This window comes from Mesoplodon densirostris, chromosome 10 (assembly GCF_025265405.1).
Source record: "Mesoplodon densirostris isolate mMesDen1 chromosome 10, mMesDen1 primary haplotype, whole genome shotgun sequence".
Taxonomy (NCBI): Eukaryota; Metazoa; Chordata; class Mammalia; order Artiodactyla; family Ziphiidae; genus Mesoplodon; species Mesoplodon densirostris.
Window position 1 is genome coordinate 74293445 of NC_082670.1, and position 18418 is coordinate 74311862.

Here is an 18418-nt window from a genome sequence, read left to right on the forward strand (position 1 = left end):
GAGTTCTTCTGGCTCTCACAGTGCCTAGGCTTCCCCCATGTGGGCTCTGCTCACAGGATGTGGTCATTTCCTAGTGACTTGTCTGCTCTCTCTCTCTGTCAGCTCCAAGAGAGTGATCATATCCCTGGAACTGAGGGCAAATCTTGGCATATAGTAGGTGCTCAACAAATAATGTTAAAGGATGGCATAAGTTATCTTGTTTAACCTTTAAATAAGTCTGTGAAGCAGGTGTTATTGTGTTTCTTATTACAATTATCCTTACTTTACAGGCAAGAAAACTGAGGCTCAGTGGCAGTGCTGGGATTGACTTCCCACCTGTCTGATCCTGAGCTTAGTGCTTTCTCAATCACCCATCCAGGAACATGTCTCTTTCTCCTACAGACCTCAAACTCCTTGAATCAGGGACCCGCTGTTTCTGCTGGGGGGTCCTTGACTCTTACCATAGGCTCTGGCACCCAGTGGATGCTAATCCACGTGTGTGAATGCCTACCAAAGACAAGGCAGGTGTCAGGATCTTGTTGCCGACCTGGGAAGGAATGCACAGTGAGCACCTCAGGAGCAGGAGACTAGGTGAGGGGACTTACGACCCCCAGGCCCCAGAGCATCTCTGAGAAGATATGTGTCTGGGGAGGGTCTTGGGTCCCAGGCGGAGGCAGCTTTGAAAGATGCTTGGATGCAGTGGCCCAGACGCCTTCCATCCAAAGGCACTGCATTACTTTGGGGCCAAGTCCCTAACCAGGCCATCAGAGCCTCAGAGGAACCTGAGACACAAAGACAGATGATCCTGTCTGCCCTCTCCCCATCCTGTGTCAGGCACTGAGAACGAGGACAAAGAAATCAGGGCACAGGCAGCGTGAGGTGGGACAGGACAAGGACAGCTTTGCACAAGAAGCCCTGGCCTGACCCTGGCCTCGATCCTTGGCAGGAGGTGGGCTGCAGAAGAGATGGAGGGTAAATGGGTTTCAACTGATGTGTCACTTGCGGCTGGTTGCCAATGGCTCCCTGCAGCTCTGTTGAGAAGGATTCTGAGTTGTATCCCTCCGGACTCAGTTAGAAGTGCTGTGATCGATTAGCAATATTGGCCACCAGCACAGAGCGGGGCACAGTAGCCTACTTCAGAATTTGTCAGCCCCTCCTTTCACCTTTCCTCAACTCTCAGCACAGAGCAGGGACCCAATAAAGGTCTGTGGGTTCATTGTTGATTACTACCAAGGTCAGCGCAGAAGTCATCTGGAGTTAGTCATTCATGGAGGTGGAGCTATGAACCCAGGGCCTCTTTACTATTGTATCTGCAAGAACCAGAAAGGGAAAAGGGAGAAGAGAATGGGAAAGAACGACAGACAGCAAATGAGAAGTTAGATGCTCATGAGAACTTCTGGACAGTGTGGACTGAGATCCTGAACCCAGGCACAGCTCTGCCCTCACTAGTCAGCAGGAACCAGGAGCTTGCCAAGGCAAATTCCAGAGATAAATCTTGGCAAGGACCCAGGAGGTGGAGGCTTGTGCTGCAGGAGGCCGGACCCAAGCCTTCTATGCCCGGCAGACTCAGGCATCCCCACTGGGCCCGGGGCAGTGCAAGGGGCACATAGGGGTCCCAGGTGCAGCTCCTGTGTGAGCTCCTGCCCTCACATAGCTTCCCAGGTCGTGGGGGAAGAATACTGTGGGGGCTGGAGCAGGTGGGGCCGGACAGGATGCTCCCTCTGGTCTGGGAGAACCTGGGCAGTACCGAGAAGGCTGACAGTGGGGCAGCCAGATTGTGTGCGCCTACCCTTGCTCCCCCAGCCTCTCACTGCCCCTTGGACACCCACCCCGTGAGGCCACACAGAAAGGTCTGCACAAGCCTTCACAGCTGGGGAACAAGCCTCTGGAAGGGGAGCTGTGTCCCTCCCCTGCTAGCTGCCAATACCTCCACACCCATCACTCGTCTGACTCCACCCAGGCCAGTTTCCAACTGTCCCCCCACCCCCATCCTTGTTTCTGTGGCTTTAGGGGTAGACTGGCCTAGTGGTTATGAACTCTGGCCTGGAATTCAGAGCAGTCTGGGATGTAAGGCTCAGTTTGGCCACGTCCTGGCTGTGTGAGAATCGGCGTGTCATTTAGCATCCCTGGGTCTCAGTTTCCTCTCCTGTAAAATGGGGCTAATGATGGTCCCCACGTCGTAAGGGCTTTGTGGAAAGATTGTGAGTTAATAAACATTGTATCAGTTCAGGCCCCGGTAGGTAGTGAGTACTTGATATGCAGGGGCTGGAATTATTGTTCTTATTATGATTCTAAGATTCTGAGACCAAGCTCATGTTCACCACATCCTCTGTAGAGTCCTGATTCCACCTGGACCCCCAGGGGACCTCTTTCAAGATTGGTAGGCATCAAGGCTGGTGAAGGGCCCTGGAGCTGGGGACTTGGAATGTTTTGAACCTGAAGGCCTGGGGCAGAGCAAAATGGGCTGGGCAGGGGTTCCCTGCAGCCCTGAGGCCCCCGGGCCTGCTGAGCTCCGGGCTATGAGCAGAGCCAGCCATCCCAGGCCACCTATAATTACCTTCTGGCAGAGCTCTGTGGCACTGGGCGGGGGCAGCAATTGTGAAGTTTTATTCTGATGCCCAGTCAGTGCCCTTGGGCTTCCCCACACCGGCTGACCACTGCCAGACACAGATAAAGATTGAGTTCTTTGGGGAGGAGGCCCTTCCAAGGAAGCTGACCTCTGAGTGCAGGATCCAAGAGTTCAGGACCCCACAGTCTTCACAGACCCACCTCTGCCCAGGCCCTGGGGGCAAAGGCTGCTCTGGGGACCCTTGGCAGCCAGGAGAGCTGATTGGAGAGTACTCCAGGGCCTCTTGGACACAGTGTGAGGCCAGAATGGGGAGGCTCCAGAGGACCCACAGTGGACTCTCCATCTTCATCCTCCTCCCCACTGTCCCCTTCCCCTCCTCCCCTCAGGTGCCCAGGCCTTGGTCTTAGGAGGGCAGATGCTGGCATTGGGGTGGCTGGGAATAAGGGTGCCTCAAGGGCAAACCCTGAGCCTGAGCCGTCTCTGGAGGTCATGCACCCTTGCTGGCTGGAGCCTGGTCTTCCTCTCACCGTCGTGTGCACTTGCACCTTCCTGCTCTCCCACACTGCTGCCCCCACTCCAGGCCTCTCACACACAAGAATTTATGCACAGACACGTCCTTGTACACTCAACCATGTCAGCAATTGCAGGGTGATGATGGAGGAAGTAATGGTGACTTCCCACCCCAAACTTCCCCATCTTAAAGCAGCAAGAGGTGGGGACTCGAGGGGTCAGCCTCCAGGTCAGGGAGAGGATCCTGTGTCTGAGTGCTGTGGGCAGCAGCACGGGCAGGTCTGCCCCGTGCTGCTTCATCACGCATTGCTGCTCCTAATTCTTCTGGGCACATCCCCGCCTACTGCATCTTTCTCCCCAGGGCAGGGCTGGAATGTCTCTGGATCCGCAGAGGAGCTTCCAGGGCAGGGCCTGCCAGAGCTGCAGGAGGGTACAGGACAGGGAGCCCCAGAGGCTCAGGCCAATCCCAGCCAGCCTGACTTCCATGGGGAAGCAGCTCCCTGGCCCTTTGCCCGTGGAGGCCCAGGGCCCAGAGGGAGCCGACAAACGTGAGGTGAGCAGATGCTGCTGAGCACTGCTTGGGCATGGGGTGCTGCCCCGGGAAAACCAGGCTTCACTAAGAGCCTACAGCATGCCTGACCCTCACAGGGTGGCAGCCATGTGTGTGGTGGAATGGGGAGGGATCTGGAGGAGAGGACATGGCCCTCAAGGGGGTGTGACTCTGCAGCTAGGGAAGGAACGAAGACATACACAGCTTAAGGCTCAATCCTACAGGCACCAGGAGGGTCACGTGCTAGAATGATGACACCAGGGAGCCCAGAGACCCATGGGTAAAGGTTCCAGAACTAGCAGTAAACAAAAGGAAGCGGGTTCGAGGTGACTCAGGAACCCCCTACACACAGCCACACCCTCATCCATGAGTCTGTTGGTCGGAGACCCAGCAGCCCATCCTTCGGGGCTGCGCACCGAGCTCACAGAGCAAAGGTCAGAAGGGCAAAGATTAGAGAAATCTCCCTGGACCTACACCCATGTGTGCCCTTTCATGACCGGCAAACCTTGTGCTCAGGGAGCAGGCTGTAATCAGCCTCAGGCGCTGCCGGCGGGGGTGGGGGGTGGGGGTGGGGAGCTGGGCATGGGGGTGGGGGGGTGGAGGTCTCTGCATCAGCTGTGTCTCCACCCCTGCACTGCAGGTGCCATCAGCAGCATGTGGCAGGGCACTCTGATCGCTACCCTATTGGACCCACAGACCCAGGCAGCATGCATGATAAAGGCCATGCTGCACTTATCCACTCATTTAAAGGGGCTTGTTGCAGCCGAGCCTGCCTCCAGGCCCTTGCCCTTTCCTCTGCCTCGAATGCCTGTCTTCCCAACCTTATCGCTTCCAGTTTCTGCCTGGAAAACCCCTTTCCCAAGGCTTCATTTCCCATTATCTTCAGCACAGGCCCAAATGCAGACCCAGGCCTTTGCATGGAATCCAAGGCCCCTGAGAATGTGAATCCCCCACTACCCCTGGGGTACCCTGTGCACCCCATGCTCCAGCCCCACAGGCTCACCTCGCTCTTCCTAGGATTGGCCTTGGATGTAGTCTTTGCTCCGGCTGTGAGTGCTTTCTCTGTCTCCTCACCACTGCCCGAGAAGGAATTCCTCCTCATCATTCTGGCTCAGGCCAGGGGCACCCTGTGGTGGAGCTGTCCTTGCTTCCTCAGTTCTAGTACAGGGTCTAGCACACAGTTGGTGTTTGCTAAATGATTGCAGGAGGGAAATAACAATGAATTATGTTCTATTCTTGGCTCTGTTGGAGTCTGTGCTGGTTACCTGGGCAAGTCACTTTGCCTCTTGGGACCTTAGTCTCCCATCTATTTGATGGGGAGTTAGATGAGATGGTTTGCATTAAGCTTCTAAGAGCCTTAGGTTTTATGCAGAGGGATTCCGGCCATGTAAGCTTCCCATCCCATCCTTAAATGCACCCTGATAATATCAAAATTAAATCATATAACAAAAATAGCAGTAATCTATTGGGAACTCACTCTGATCTAGACACAGTGCTAGACCCTCCTCTGTCTACATTCCCTGAGCCTCTGAGGGGCTATAAACAACCCCATTCAGAGATAAGGGAGTTGAAGCCAGAGAGGGGAGGTGACTTGCCCAAGGTCACACAGCTGAGTGGCTGAACTCGCAGTAAGAAGCCCACCCCCAATGGCCAGGGGACTCCTGGTCTCAGGCTTGGGCCTCCTGAGCTCGGCCATTGCCCTTCAACACAACCTATAAGGACAGCCCCTTTTCAGGAGGCTCAGGCTCAGGGGCTTGGGCTGCACTGTGGGCTGGGAACCCCGCAGGCACGTGGAAGGGAAGAGCGGATCCTGGAGGGCAGTCACCCAGGCATGCGGCTGCTCCAGCCCAGCATCCCTGCCAGGCAGAGGAAGACAGATGCCCGGCCTCCCAAATCATGCTGGACTCCATCCCCTCCTCTGGTGGAGAAACTGGCCAAAGTCCAGGCTGCCATCTGGGCCTGGCCTAAGCCAGGCAGAACATCTGCTCCATTCCAGTTTCCTGAGGAATTGTCCTGACAATGCCCCTGTCAGAACCAACTGGAGGGCAGCAGAGCCGGTCCCCACCACAGCATCCTGCCTTTGTCTATGGAAGGGGCAGGGGCTCTCTGCAGGACACATGGACAAGCCAGGCCTTGGGCTCCTGCCTCATTCTCCTCCAACAACCTGTGTGGCCTTGGGCTGGGGTTTACCCGAGCCTCAGTTTCCTCCTCTGTGGGATGGGATCAGAATGCCTGCTCTACTCAGGTGGAGGTAATTAGACGGCAATTGGGGGGCTCGCCATGGTGCCTGGGGGAGGTTCCTAGCCAAGGGGTAAAGAGAAGAATGTATCTGGGTGGAACTGCGGGACCTGATGCCTGCAACCCTCAGAGTGGCCCACTCCTGTCCATGACCCCAGCACATCCTCATGCGGACTTGGGGAGGAGGGAGAGATGGGATAGGGAAGGCAGTGGCCTCCTCCTTACCCTCACTGGGTCAATTAATCCTCGTGGCCACGGAGAGCTAGGGCTCTTATCATCCTTCGTCGGGCAGCTGAGCTACCTGCCCGAGGTCACACAACCAGTGAGGGCTGAGCTGGGAGGGGAACCCAGAGACCAGGTTTAACTACTAGGAGCCCCTGCCTCTGAAGCCACCAGGTCCTCCTGCGGAAAGGCTGGAGGCTGCGACCTCACACAGACCTGGGGGCCCGCCTCTTCCTGACCTGCTGAGTGGCCTTGGGTGGTGACCTCACCCCTCTGAGCCTCAGTTTCCTCACCTGTAAACTGGAGCTGCCCCAAGCACTGAACGAGAGGCTGTTTTGAACTGCTCAGCCTGTCCTTGGCGGGGGCCAGTATCATCCTAGTGATAACTTAATACGTCCCATCCTGTCGCCTCTCTCGTATAGCTGGAGCTATCAAGGCCTGGAGGGGCAGAGGGGCCTCCTGGGATCCTGCAGCAAGTCAGAGGCACCGCAGGGTGAGCCTCCAGCTTCACAGTGCTTGCCAGGCACCTCCTCAGGCATGCCCATCGGAGGCCTGTGTCTAGCTGCATTCTGCCACCATCCCCACCCCTGACACAAACTCGCTTACTTGTGTGCACTCAGGCCCACCCCAGCCCAGAGGTTTGTCCTTCTCCAGAAGCTTCACTTCATGCCTACCTCCCATCAGACAAGACCCAGGATGCCGGGCCCATCCTCAGCTGCTAGGGTTCCCTTTGAGCTGGGGCTTAGCTGAGAGGCCAAGTCCCCCAAGCCCTGGAAGCCCCGAGCAAATCTGGAGGATCAGTTGGTGGTTCCAGCTCCCAGGGGAGGCCCTGTAGGGCAGGTTGGCCAGAGCTGCAGGAGTCATCCTGAGAACCACTGCCCCCACCCCGGTTGTCCCCTTACTTCCTGGTCACCCTGTTCTTTCTTCTTCAGACACCTGGGAGCTGAGGTAAAGCATTGTGCTGGGGCTTGGAAGCTGGGCAGGCCTGGGTGGGGAGGTGGTAGGACGATCCCCCACCCCCCAGTGGTGGTGTTCCCCAGGGAGAGAGGGCACACTCTGCCCTGATGTCTGAGCTCTGCCTAACCTGGTACAGGGACTAGGGGAGGCTTCCTGGAAGAGGTGGTAACTAAGCTAGAACCTATGTGAAGACTGAGAAGGAGTTAGCTAGGCATGGTGCACCTTGCAAAGGAAAGAGCATGGGCAAAGGCCTGGAGGTGAGAAACTGCAGAAGGTTGTCTGGTAGGAACTGAAAGAAATTCCTCTCACAGGAGCTGGGGTGCTTGGCAGGGGCCGGGGAGGCAGGGCTGAACCAGGCTGGGCCTAACAGTCATGTCGAGACTTTGTCCTTTTTTTTTTTTTTTTTTGCAGTACGCGGGCCTTTCACTGTTGTGGCCTCTCCCGTTGCGGAGCACAGGCTCCGGACGCGCAGGCTCAGCGGCCATGACTCACGGGCCCAGCCGCTCCGCGGCATGTGGGATCTTCCCGGACTGGGACACGAACCCGTGTCCCCTGCATCAGCAGGTGGACTCTCAACCACTGCACCACCAGGGAAGCCAGAGACTTTGTCCTTTATCCCGAGAGATCCATGGTCACTTCGGGGCTGGGACTGAGCAGTCCTGGACTCTTCAGGAGGAGTGTGTGGCTCCTGTGAGAAGAAAGAATTGTTGGGGGTGTGGAGCTGGGGTCCTGAGTACAGAAGACTGCAGGTGGCCAGACAAGAGGCACTGGTGGCCCAGGGCGGCAGCAGTTGGGGGCAAAAGAATGGAGAAGTCAGAATGGGGAGACTGAGGGACTTCCTTGACCGTCCAGTGGTTAAGACTTCCAGTGCAGGGGGAGTGGGTTCGATCCCTGGTCAGGGAACTAAGATCCCACATGCTGTGCAGTGTGGCCAAAAAAAAAAGAATGGGGAGACTGAGGCACCAAGGGGACAAAGACCTGTACACGCTTCCATAGTGACCTGGGGCCTGGCTGGGGTGGCGACATTGTGGGGGGTGGAGGTTGAGCTGTGGGGAAAGGGCAGGAGGCTGCCCAGCGCAGGCCCACTTGGATCCACCCCAGGGGCTGGGAATCTTTTGTCCCCTCACCGCCTCTCTCGGAGCAAAGCTTCTGCCTGAGGGAAGAAAAGTTCATTTCTCGTCTCCTGTGGCACGGCTATGCCATGCACCACACCCACCCCACAGAAGCTGCGGTTTGGCCACAACCTGGCTTCTCAAGAGCCTGGTGGGCAGCGGAGTCCTCCTTGGAGTCTTCTCCTCTAGATTCTGGCGGCTTCATGTGGGTGGTGTGGAAGGAGAGGGCTTGAGGAACAGGAGGGAAGACTGGGCATCATTGCTACTAGCTTCCCTCCATCCCCATCCCCCAGCCCCCCACACATGCACACCAGCCGGCACCTAGGTGCACACACAAGAACCCAAAGCCAGATTTCACAGAACACTCCCACCACAACCCCTATTGCCCAGCACTAAAACCCACTCACACTTCCCCATGTTCCCTCCTCATCCTTTCTGCTTTCCCTCCAGAGAGCTGCTTCCGAGGCAAAGAGTGGCCCCACACACAAGAAAGCTACCTTCCTACCCCAAAGGACAGACCAGCATGGTTGCTCTGCAACACAGTAGAGCTATAGAGCAGATATCAGCATGAACTTCCCAGGCTTCCAGGTTGTGAAACCTGAGGCCAAGTTGAAAGTCTAGTTCATCTTCTTTGCAAGGCTCCCAAATCTCCCTGTGATCCTGAAGCTGATCCTGAAGCGGCCTGAAGCTGAGGCCCCAGTTCCAGTGCCCACCTGGGTAAACTTGGTATAGCTGGATGCAGCTAGCTGGAGTCCTCACCGCACTGGCCTAGAGTGAGGGTGTAAAGGGTCCCACATGGGCCCCACCTGAGGGCTTAGATTATATATCCCAGCCTTTGACCCAAATGCCACCCCCATCCAGAAATTCCAGCCTTCTCCACTCTTCCCTCTATTGCCCTGGGATGACTGCCTGGTGCCCACAGGCCCTGAGGGGCTGGCCTGGGAACTGTCTGTGTTTCTGGCTCCAAGGGCTCACCATTCCTGCTGCCCAGGACTGCTCAGCAGCCTGGCCACCGGCCTAGCCACTGTGGCCAAGATGGCCACAGTCTGTTCCTGCAGAATCCTGTGGGCAGAGGCAAGGCCCAGGCATATGAAGGTGGTGGGGTGGGCAAGTAGCCTAAGGGTGAGACTCAGCTCCCTGGGGAGGCTCCTCACCTGGCAACCTCTGTCTCTGCCCACCACAGGCTGCTGGGCACTGAGGAGGAGGCGTATGTCTGCCAAGGGAGCTCGCAGCCTGGGGGAGATGGACATGAACAGCCCAGCTGCCTGTTTCTAGTGCTGGGCATAGGGCTGGGCCCTCTGCAGCCAGCATTTCAATCCATCCTCAGAGCAGCCTCAAGGGCTGGGGATTTTACAGATGAGGAAACTGAGGCTCAGAGATGGCTGGCATTTGCTCAAGGTCACACAGTGAGTTAGTGTGGAAGCTGCATGCTAGCTCTTCCTACTCTGGAGCGTCTGCACCATGTGGTTGGTACCTCAGGAGAGGCCCTGGACAGAGGGGATGGGAGTGTGTTAGAACTGAGGGGAGGGCTCATAGGAAGCAGAGGACCTCTTTAGTTAGAGACAGGAATCTGGAAGTCTCCCTAGAGGAGGACCTTTTGCATGGGGCCTTGTTAGACGGCTAAGAGCTTGATGGAATGGCATCCTCAAGAGCAAAGCACAACATGAGCACACCCAGGATGGAGGGTGCTGGCTGTGCAAGTACCTTGTTCAGGCTCTGCTGGTCCAACTGGCCCAACCACTTCTCTCTCCAGACACTGCTCACTGCCCCTGCTCACAGCCCTGCCAAGAGTTGTTGGCAAACCCTGGGAGAAGGCTGGGTCAGGAACCTAGGATCCCTCATCCTGGTCCTAGGGTAAAATGATTAAGGGGTCCTGAGCCCCAGACTGCTCTGTCACCTCCTCACAGTCACCTCCTCCAGAAAGCCTGCCTGGATTGTGCCTTCCAGTAGGACAATTTCTAAGATACAACAACAGTGTGGAGGGTAGGTCTGTCTGAGGAGATGAAATTATCCGTGCAATTATGAGAAATCTCTACTTTTCTCTGTAAACTTGTCATTATTTTCCTTGTTTGCTCTGGTTTTCATCAGAACAGCCAATGTGTGTCATTACTTCATTACTTTTCTAGGTTTCTGTGAATCTCCTTCCCCATCTCTCACCACCCGCCTCCCCCAGCCCCAGTTCTCCCACCCAGGGGTCAGGCTTTGGTGCCTTAGGACGACACTCTCGCCCAGGCTCTAGGTTGCGCCATCCATGAAATGGGCGTACTCAAGTCTCCCTGACTCTCCCGGACGGAGCCAGCAACGAAGGGCAAGGAGAAGACACCGCCCAGCGCCCGGGCCCAGGAGGCGGCGCCACTACAGCCTCCAGGTGGCGACCCGACCCGGGAATAGAGACCGGTCATTTATAGCCGGGCCTGAGTCACGTGGCGAGGCGGACGCCTCCGCCCGCTTTGGGAAAGGTCTCCCCGGGGCTAGGCTGGGCTGGGCCCCGAGCGCGGGAGACGTGCCTGCGGGGGCGTGTGCGCCGCAGCCGCTGCTGGGGGGCGAGGCTGTCCGGGTGGGGATCCGGGTGTGCCTGGCGGTCCTTCCCCACCCTTTCCAGCTCAGGGCCACCCCTACCCGCCGTCCCCCGTTTCCCACCGGCCAAGCTGGGCACGGTGAGCTGACCGCTGCGGAGGGAGACTGAGGCAGGTGAGCAAGCGAGGGAGCTGGTGAGGCCGGCGCCCTCCCCGCCCTGTGGTTGACAGAGCCCCTCCGACTCCGCAGGTGTCAGAGCCTAGTGTGAGACCTGGCAGATCTTAGCAGAGGGGGTGCTGCTGCGTGCGGGTGATGGGGGAGTAGGGGTGATGCTGGAGACTGGGGGGTCACCTGGGTCTTTGTGCCAGGGGATAGCTGCTAGTCCGTGACTGCCCCGGACAGCACCAGTGCCCATCCACGCCCCTTTGGTGGGCAGAGGAGTAGAGGAGCCTGAAGAGGGGACTCAGAAGAGCAGGGGCTGTGCGGTGGTCAGTGCAGGACTGGGGTAGTCCAGGGGCTGCCTGCTCTGTGAGAGCCCGGGGAAAGCCCTGTGCCCTGAACTCCCAGAAAGCACCTTCCCCTTGTCTAGCGCAAGTATTTCTCAAGTTTCACCCAAACATAGATGTGTTGAGGACAGAACTTGTGGACCATTAGCCCGCCTCACCAACTCTTTGGTAATTAACACCAACATGGATTGAGCTCTGCCCCTAGTGCCCCAGAGTCTTGATCTCTTCCATCCTCTCAACCACCCACCAGGCCAATATTACTGTTCTCTTCTCCATTCCACAGATGAGGAAGGTGAGGCACAGTTAAGGCACAGGTCCAGGGTGGAGCCAGGATGTAAACTGGGCCTGTTCAGGCCCCTGACCTGGCACTTCCCTACCATTTGGTACTACCCCCAAGGCCACTTCCCTTACTTGTTGCCTTCCAAGTGCCCTTCTCATCTGCATGCACTACCCCCAACAGGACCCATCCAGGCTCTGCCATCCCCAGCAGTTGCCCAGGAGCACCATCCCTGCTGGCCTAGGCCTTCTGCTCCAGAAACATGAGCCCACTCTCCCTTGGTCAGGCCAGTGCTCTGGATGTGATGGGGATGGTAATGGCAGCCAAAGCTTCAGGGACAGGGATGGTGATACAGAGAAGCAGAAACAGAGAGGCAGTATAGGCAGAGAGGCCAGAACAAGGACCAACTCTTGGCAGGGATCAAGTGGGGGACCCCATCCTGCTCCCTCAGGTGGGTGGGCCCCAGAGATGGAGGGAGGTCCAGGCCTTTTCCAGGTTGCTTGGCTGAGTCCTGGACTTCCTGTGGAGGGGTTTGAGGGCCCCCAGGGTTAATGGCCTCTGGGTGGGGTGGAACCTGCAGGGGTCAGGCTGGCGATCCTCTAGACTAACCCTGCAGGGAGCCTGCAGGGGGACAGCCCTGGGTGGATGCTGGGGGTAGGAGTCTGGAGACTGCTCAGTGCTAACTCTGATGGGCCTGTTTCCTTGGCTGCAAACCTGGATAGGGGAAAAGGGAAAGTACCACTTCTGGGTGGCTGCTATGGACCCAGCCCTGCTTGGGGATTTATGCCCCATATCATGAGAGGCTGACAAGGGCTCTTCCGAGGCTGACAGCCTGTGACTTGGCAAAGTGACCTTACCTGTGGCCCTGGCCAGTGTGAGCTGAGCCTCACCAGGTGCCCACACTGGCTGAAATTGCACACACATCATCTCACCCAACACTTAACCACCAACATGGTTTGTCATTAGCCCATTTCACAGGTGAGAACTCAGGATCAGAGAGGTGTGGTCACCCGCCCAGGGTCATACAGTTAGCATGTGACACAGTCAAGCCTTGCTCCCAAGCCTCAGCAGGCCCTTCTAAGGTCAGTACCAGTCAGGTTGTGGAGGCACAGAAGCAAGCTCACCTGGACTGTGCCCGGGCCCACCCAGTGTGGCACCAAAGGGCAACTCCGACATGCAGCGTGGCTCCATCCAAGCTTGGCCTGGATTCCCTGGACCCCACACAAGCCTGTTCTCCCTGGGTCCCCTGATCCCAGGGCCTGTCTCTAGAGGGAAGCCCACCTGCATCCTTTCTCTGCATTGGCCACAGTGTGGCCTGCACAGCCTCAGCCCCTTGCCCTTCTCTGGGGACATCTCGCATCCCCTTGGAATCTCCATAGGAGAAAGATTGGCTGAAGCTAGTGTGTGCCCACAGCCCCTGAGTTCATGAGTCTGCATAATCCTGAGGGCCAAGAAAGTGCTTCTTGGTGTCTAATTTAAATCCTTCTTGTTCCTGCAACACCAGTCCTGCTCTAAAGTAGTGGTTCTCAACAAGGGGTGGTTTTGCCCCCTAGGGGGCATTTGACTGTGTCTGGAGATATTTTTTTAAATTTTATTTTACTGAAGGATAGTTGATTTACAGTGTTGTGTTAATTTTGACTGTACAGCAAAGTGATTCAGTTATACGTATATTTTTATATTTATATATATATATACATTCTTTTTCATATTCTTTTCCATTATGGTTTTTCACAGGATATTGAATATGGTTTCTTGTGCTATACAGTAGGACCTTGTTGTTTATCCATCCTATATATAATAGTTTGCATCTGCTAATCCCAAACTCCCAATCCATTCCTCCCCCACCTCTCTCCCCCTCGGCAACCACAAATCTGTTCTCTATGTCTGTGAGTCTGTTTCTCTTTTGTAGATAGGTTCATTTGTGCCATATTTTAGATTCCACATATAAGTGATATCTTATGGTACTTGTCTTTCTCTTTCTGACTTACTTAGTATGATCATCTCTACGTCCATCCATGTTGCTGCAAATGGCATTATTTCATTCTTTTTTATGGCTGAGTAGTATTCCATTGTATATATGTACCACATCTTCTTTATGCATTCATCTGTCGATGGACATTTAGGTTGTTTCCATGTCTTGGCTATTGTGAATAGTGCTGCTATGAACATAGGGGTGCATGTATCTTTTCGAATTATAGTTTTGTCTGGGTATATGCCCAGGAATGGGATTGCTGCCTTATATAGCAACTCTATTTTTAGTTTTTTTGAGGAACCTCCATACTATTTTCCATAGTGGCTGCACCAATTTACATTTCCACCAACAGTGTAGGAGGGTTCCCTTTTTGGAGACATTTTTATCTGTCATGACTTAAGGGAGGGGAGTGCTACTGGCATCCAGTGGGTGGAGGCCAGGGATGCTGCTAAACATCCTCCAATGCACAGAACAGCCCCCACAACAAAGAATCATCTGACCCAAGGGTCAGTAATGCTGAGACTGAGAACCCCTGGACTTTGGAGCCAGGTGGACCTTGGTTTGAATCCCACCTCTGCCATTTACTAGCTGTGAATCCTTGGGCAAGTGGCTTCATCTCTCCTTGAGACTCAGTTTGCTCATCACCAAAAGTGGCCCTAATAGTGCCTTGAGGACTGATCAGATTGCACACATCCAGTACCCAGCACAGGACCTGACACTGGGGAAGCTCCATCAGTGATAGCGATTATTCTTTTCCATTTTCCAAGGTGAACCTCGGGGTGTGGGAGCAAAGGTCTGGTGGCTGGTCCTGGAGCTCCCCAAGAGGCAGCCCTCCATTGCCCTCCCTCCAGTGATCACTGGCACAGGCTGGGCCTATTGTTGATGTTGAGGGAGAGGCTACGTTGGCCACTGTGGACCTGGAGGTAGGAGCCAGGAGGGAAACTTGATTCCAGGTGAGCAAAAGTCACCTGAAGCTCTCCTTGCTCCCCTTTCCTCCAGCCCAACCCCAGGGAAGCCATGGGGTCGGGGTAGTGTGATTTGTGAGGACACAAATCACACTAATGAATGGAGTCCCTTAGCTCAGGGAAGTGCCATGGATTCACAGCTGGGCATCACGGAGGAGTGGCATTTGAATGGACACAACCAAGAGAGGTAGAGATTTGGGGATGGGTGGGAAATGACATTCAGTCCCAGGGAACAGTGTGTACAAAAGACTGGTTGTGAGGAGTAGGGCATAAGCCCTATTTCCCAAAAGATAGTCCAGTGTGACCTGAAGGTTCAGTTTGGTGGATAGAGCCTCCCCCAGTGGGGTAGGGGACAGGCACCAGTGCTGGGAACCTAGACAATAACCAGTTTTCAAACTAGGTCCTCCTTCTGGAATGTAGAAGCCGCCCACCACCCCCACCCACCCCCGCCCAGCCTCCCATTTGTGGGAAGAATCATTGTAGTTTTTCTCTTTCCAGTCCGGACCACCCCCACCCACCCCAGACACACACTTAAAACAGTTTCAGGATTCACATCTCTGCCAGGCTCTCCATCCCTGGAGGTCTCATTGGACACCCCTTCCTCCCACCCCCACAGCCCTGTAACCCACTTGGTGTGACCCCTTCTTCCCACCCATCTTCCCCAACCTGAACAACATGGGTCCTCCCACCTGAAAAACATGGCAGCACCTCTGCCCCTGTCCAGCCCGTCTCTTTGCCTGCTGCCACTCTGTCCCATCCATTTCCCCCACAAGCCCACTCCACTCTAACAGCTGCAACCACCTGCTCTTTGAGAAGACTAATGTCCTGGCCATGGCCTGTGTTGGCTGTGGGCCCCTTGATCAGCTCAGCCTTCCTCAGGGATTGCCTCCCACTTTCATCCCTTAGGTCTCAGCTGGGAAGAGCTGTCCAGACTGTCCTCTAGGTGGTCCCACAGGAGGTAGGCCTGGAACTGGAACCCTCTTCTTTTCCTCTGAAAAGTGACGTTTCTTTGGAGTATGGAGTCATTGGTTTGGTTTTCTGATCTTTGGGAGCAAGAGAATGGATTCCCTGCGCCTTACTCTTTCCCCAGACTTGAGGTCCAGAGGATACCCAGTGAATGAAATGAATGAATGAGTTATGCCAGACAACCAAGTTCTAAGTCTGGAAAGGAAGATCAGGAGCCTCCCAGAGGCGATGGGGAACTCTGAAAAGCAGGGGCAGGAGGGAGGAATACTGGTGGATCGGGGTAGGGGCTGTTTCCAGAATCACTTGACCAGCAGCGGTGGACCATCTAGAGCCTCCCGCCCTGGAGTCTTCCCACTCGTCTCCGGGGGCAGGGCCGGGACTAGCCGGCCTGGCGGCGGGCATCGAGCCCGGCCGCGTCCGCACTCCAGCCAACAGGAAGAGAAAGAGCGAGGGCCCGGCGAGGCGGGCCAGCTGGCGGGGCGGGAGTCCCGGGCGCCGGAGCTGGGAGCTGGGGAACCCCCTCCGGCGCCTCTCCGGCTCGCTGTGCGGGGCGTGGGGCGGGGAGATCGCCCCCCACCCACCCTGGCCTCAGCGTCCTCCGTAAAATGAGGCCCCTTCTGAGGTCTGGTAGTGCCCCAATGGCGGGCGGGGGCGAGGGGTGCCGGGGCGGGCGGAGAGGCCCAGACATTGAGTGGCGGGCCAGGGAAAGCCTAGCCGCTAGACCCCCGGGGGCCGCGGGTGGAGGCGGGCCCTCGTGGGGGCGGGCCCAGGGCGGGGCCGCGGCCGGGGCCGGCACCTGGGTGAGGTCGCGCCGCGCCGCCCCGCCCCCTCGCACTTCCGTGTGCCGCTGCGCGGGAGCTAGAGGCTGCGGACCCGGGATCACTTGAGCGACCCCCGGCGTTCGCCCGCCGCGCCGAGGCCCGGGTGGTACCTCACCGGCCACCGGGCCCGTCTGGGTCGGGTGCGCACCGAACCCCCATCCGCGCGCGCTCCCGGGAGCCGCGCCGAGAGCCGGACTCTAGCCACCGCGACCCCTGGCGCCTGGCCCGAGCCCGGAGGTGAGTGAGGGCCGGGCCCGGACGTGGGATCGGGCTGCCCCGAGGACGCACCGTCCCTCCCTTTCCCTCCCCGCTCCGGTTCCCGTTTCCGAAACTGAGCCGCGGCTGGCGAAAGTCCCGCCGCGCTCTGAGACCCGCCGGAGTCTCCGTGGCCCCGTCCGTCTGTCTGGCCCTCTCCCCAGCGGTAAGGGCTGAGGGGCTCTTGTCCGTCTGCTCCCGGCCCCTCTCTACCCGCGTATGCCCCCAGCGCCTCCGAGGGTCCACCGTCCCTTCCGAATTCCTGGGGCCCTCTGTCCGTCCATCCGTCCCCACCCCCTCAATGTTCCCCCGTCCGCCTCTTCCTAGTACCCATCCGGCTGCCCTTCGCCCCGCTTGCGCCCCATCACCCCACCCCCAGTCCACCTCCCGCCACCCCCTAGATCCTGTCCTCCGCGAGCGGCGCCCCCGGCCACGCTCGCCGCCCCCTGCCTGTCCGCCGCCTCATCTTTTCTACCGCGGGGCTGAGGCCAGGCCGCCCGCTGGGCCTCGCCTCCCGCCTCTGGGACCCTGCCCGGCACAGCCGGCGCGGCGCCTCCTCCTCGCTCGTTCTCTCTTTCAGTCTCTGTGTGTTTCTCCCCGTCTGTCTCCGGGCTGGGCGTGGCTCCATGCTACACTATCCCCTGCCCTTCCCCTCCCACCCCTACGCCCCCCCAGCCCCCTTTTCCAGTGGCCCCTTCCCAGTCCAGATGCCACCCCTTTGGGGGCCCAGCCGGGAGAGGGGAGGAGGCGGAGGAGGGAAGGGGTGAAGAGGCAGGAGGTGGGCACCGTCAGAACTGCCGCACTTCCCCAACTCCTCCATTCGTCCTTGTCGGGGAGGGGAGAGCCCCACTGAGACCCCCACCAGAACCGGGTCAGAAGGATTTGGTGTGAGTGAGGCGACGTTCCTTTCTCCTCTGGCCCCTACCCTATGTGCGTGGACCCTGTCTTCTGCCGAGTTGTCCGTATCTGTCATGTAGGTATGTTGTGTATCTGTGTCTCCTTGAGTGTTCTTTGTCACCGGGTCTGAGACTTGACCCTGTGTGTCCTTTTAAACATGTGTGACTTGCCTGTGTGTATGTGTATATACCTCTTTGAGTTTCCTGAGGCTCTGTGTGCCCTCTGCAGCTATGTGTGTACTATGTTCTTTGTCACCAGACTCCCCTCTGTGTGTTGGGATGTGTGTCCCCATGTGCCTGGAGGGTCTTGTGTTGTACACTGGGTATGTCTTGTTGGTCACGAGTACATGCAGCCCGCAGTGTTAGTGTCAGCCCACCAGGCTCATGTGTGAGTGTGTCTGTATAAGTGTGTGTATGTGTGTGCACTTACATGTTCTTGTTCTCTGCCACTGAGCCACTGTGACCAGGCTGTGACCAGACTGACCTAGTCGCTGAGGGAGGGGACTGGCCCCTTGGGTTTCCTCGTTCCTGCCGTGGACTGAGCTGGGGTGTGGTGGGCAGGCCGATAGAAGGCAGTTGTGCGGGTATGTGTGTGTGTGATGTGGAGGTGTTTGGACAGCTGTACCTGGCTATAGGGTGGTATGAGGGATCTGGCGTGTGACAGGAGTTTGGCTGGGGCCGAGGCTGAGTGTATGACTGGTGGGAGACTCACAGTCTGACTGTATGAAACTGTGAGGATGTGTGCTTGGGGAGTCATTGTGATTGTGGGGAACCGAGAGTGCTTGGGCGTGGGTGTCAGTAGCAGGAGGGGATGCCACAAGGTGTGTGTTGCCTGTGCCCTGGGGTGGCAGTGCTGGGAGGGAAGGTGAGAGCCCTGGTTTGTGTGTGTGTGTGTGTGTGTGTGTGTGTGTATGCATGTGGCAGGCTGTGAGAGTGTGGATGTGCACGTGATACACTCAGGCCCAGCCCTGGCTTCTGGGGAGACGGGGAAAGCCTCCATCTCTCACCTTCCTCTACTCTCCCAAGTTCACAGACACCTGAGGTCACAGTGTTGTGACTAAGACCGAGAGCTCTGGACCCAGGAGAGATTTGGGCTCAAATACACA

The 18418-nt window shown here is 57.1% G+C and overlaps 1 protein-coding gene across 2 annotated transcripts in view; it reads left to right on the top strand.

The window, feature by feature from the left end:
* The first annotated feature begins 16191 nt into the window (after positions 1 to 16191).
* The window catches only part of PRKCD (protein kinase C delta), a 29739-nt gene continuing 27512 nt past the window's right edge, over positions 16192 to 18418 (top strand). For both annotated transcript variants that reach the window (XM_060109063.1, XM_060109064.1), the window contains exon 1: positions 16192 to 16398. The gene's annotated coding sequence lies outside the window, so the exon portion shown is untranslated. The remainder of the gene's footprint in view (positions 16399 to 18418) is intronic.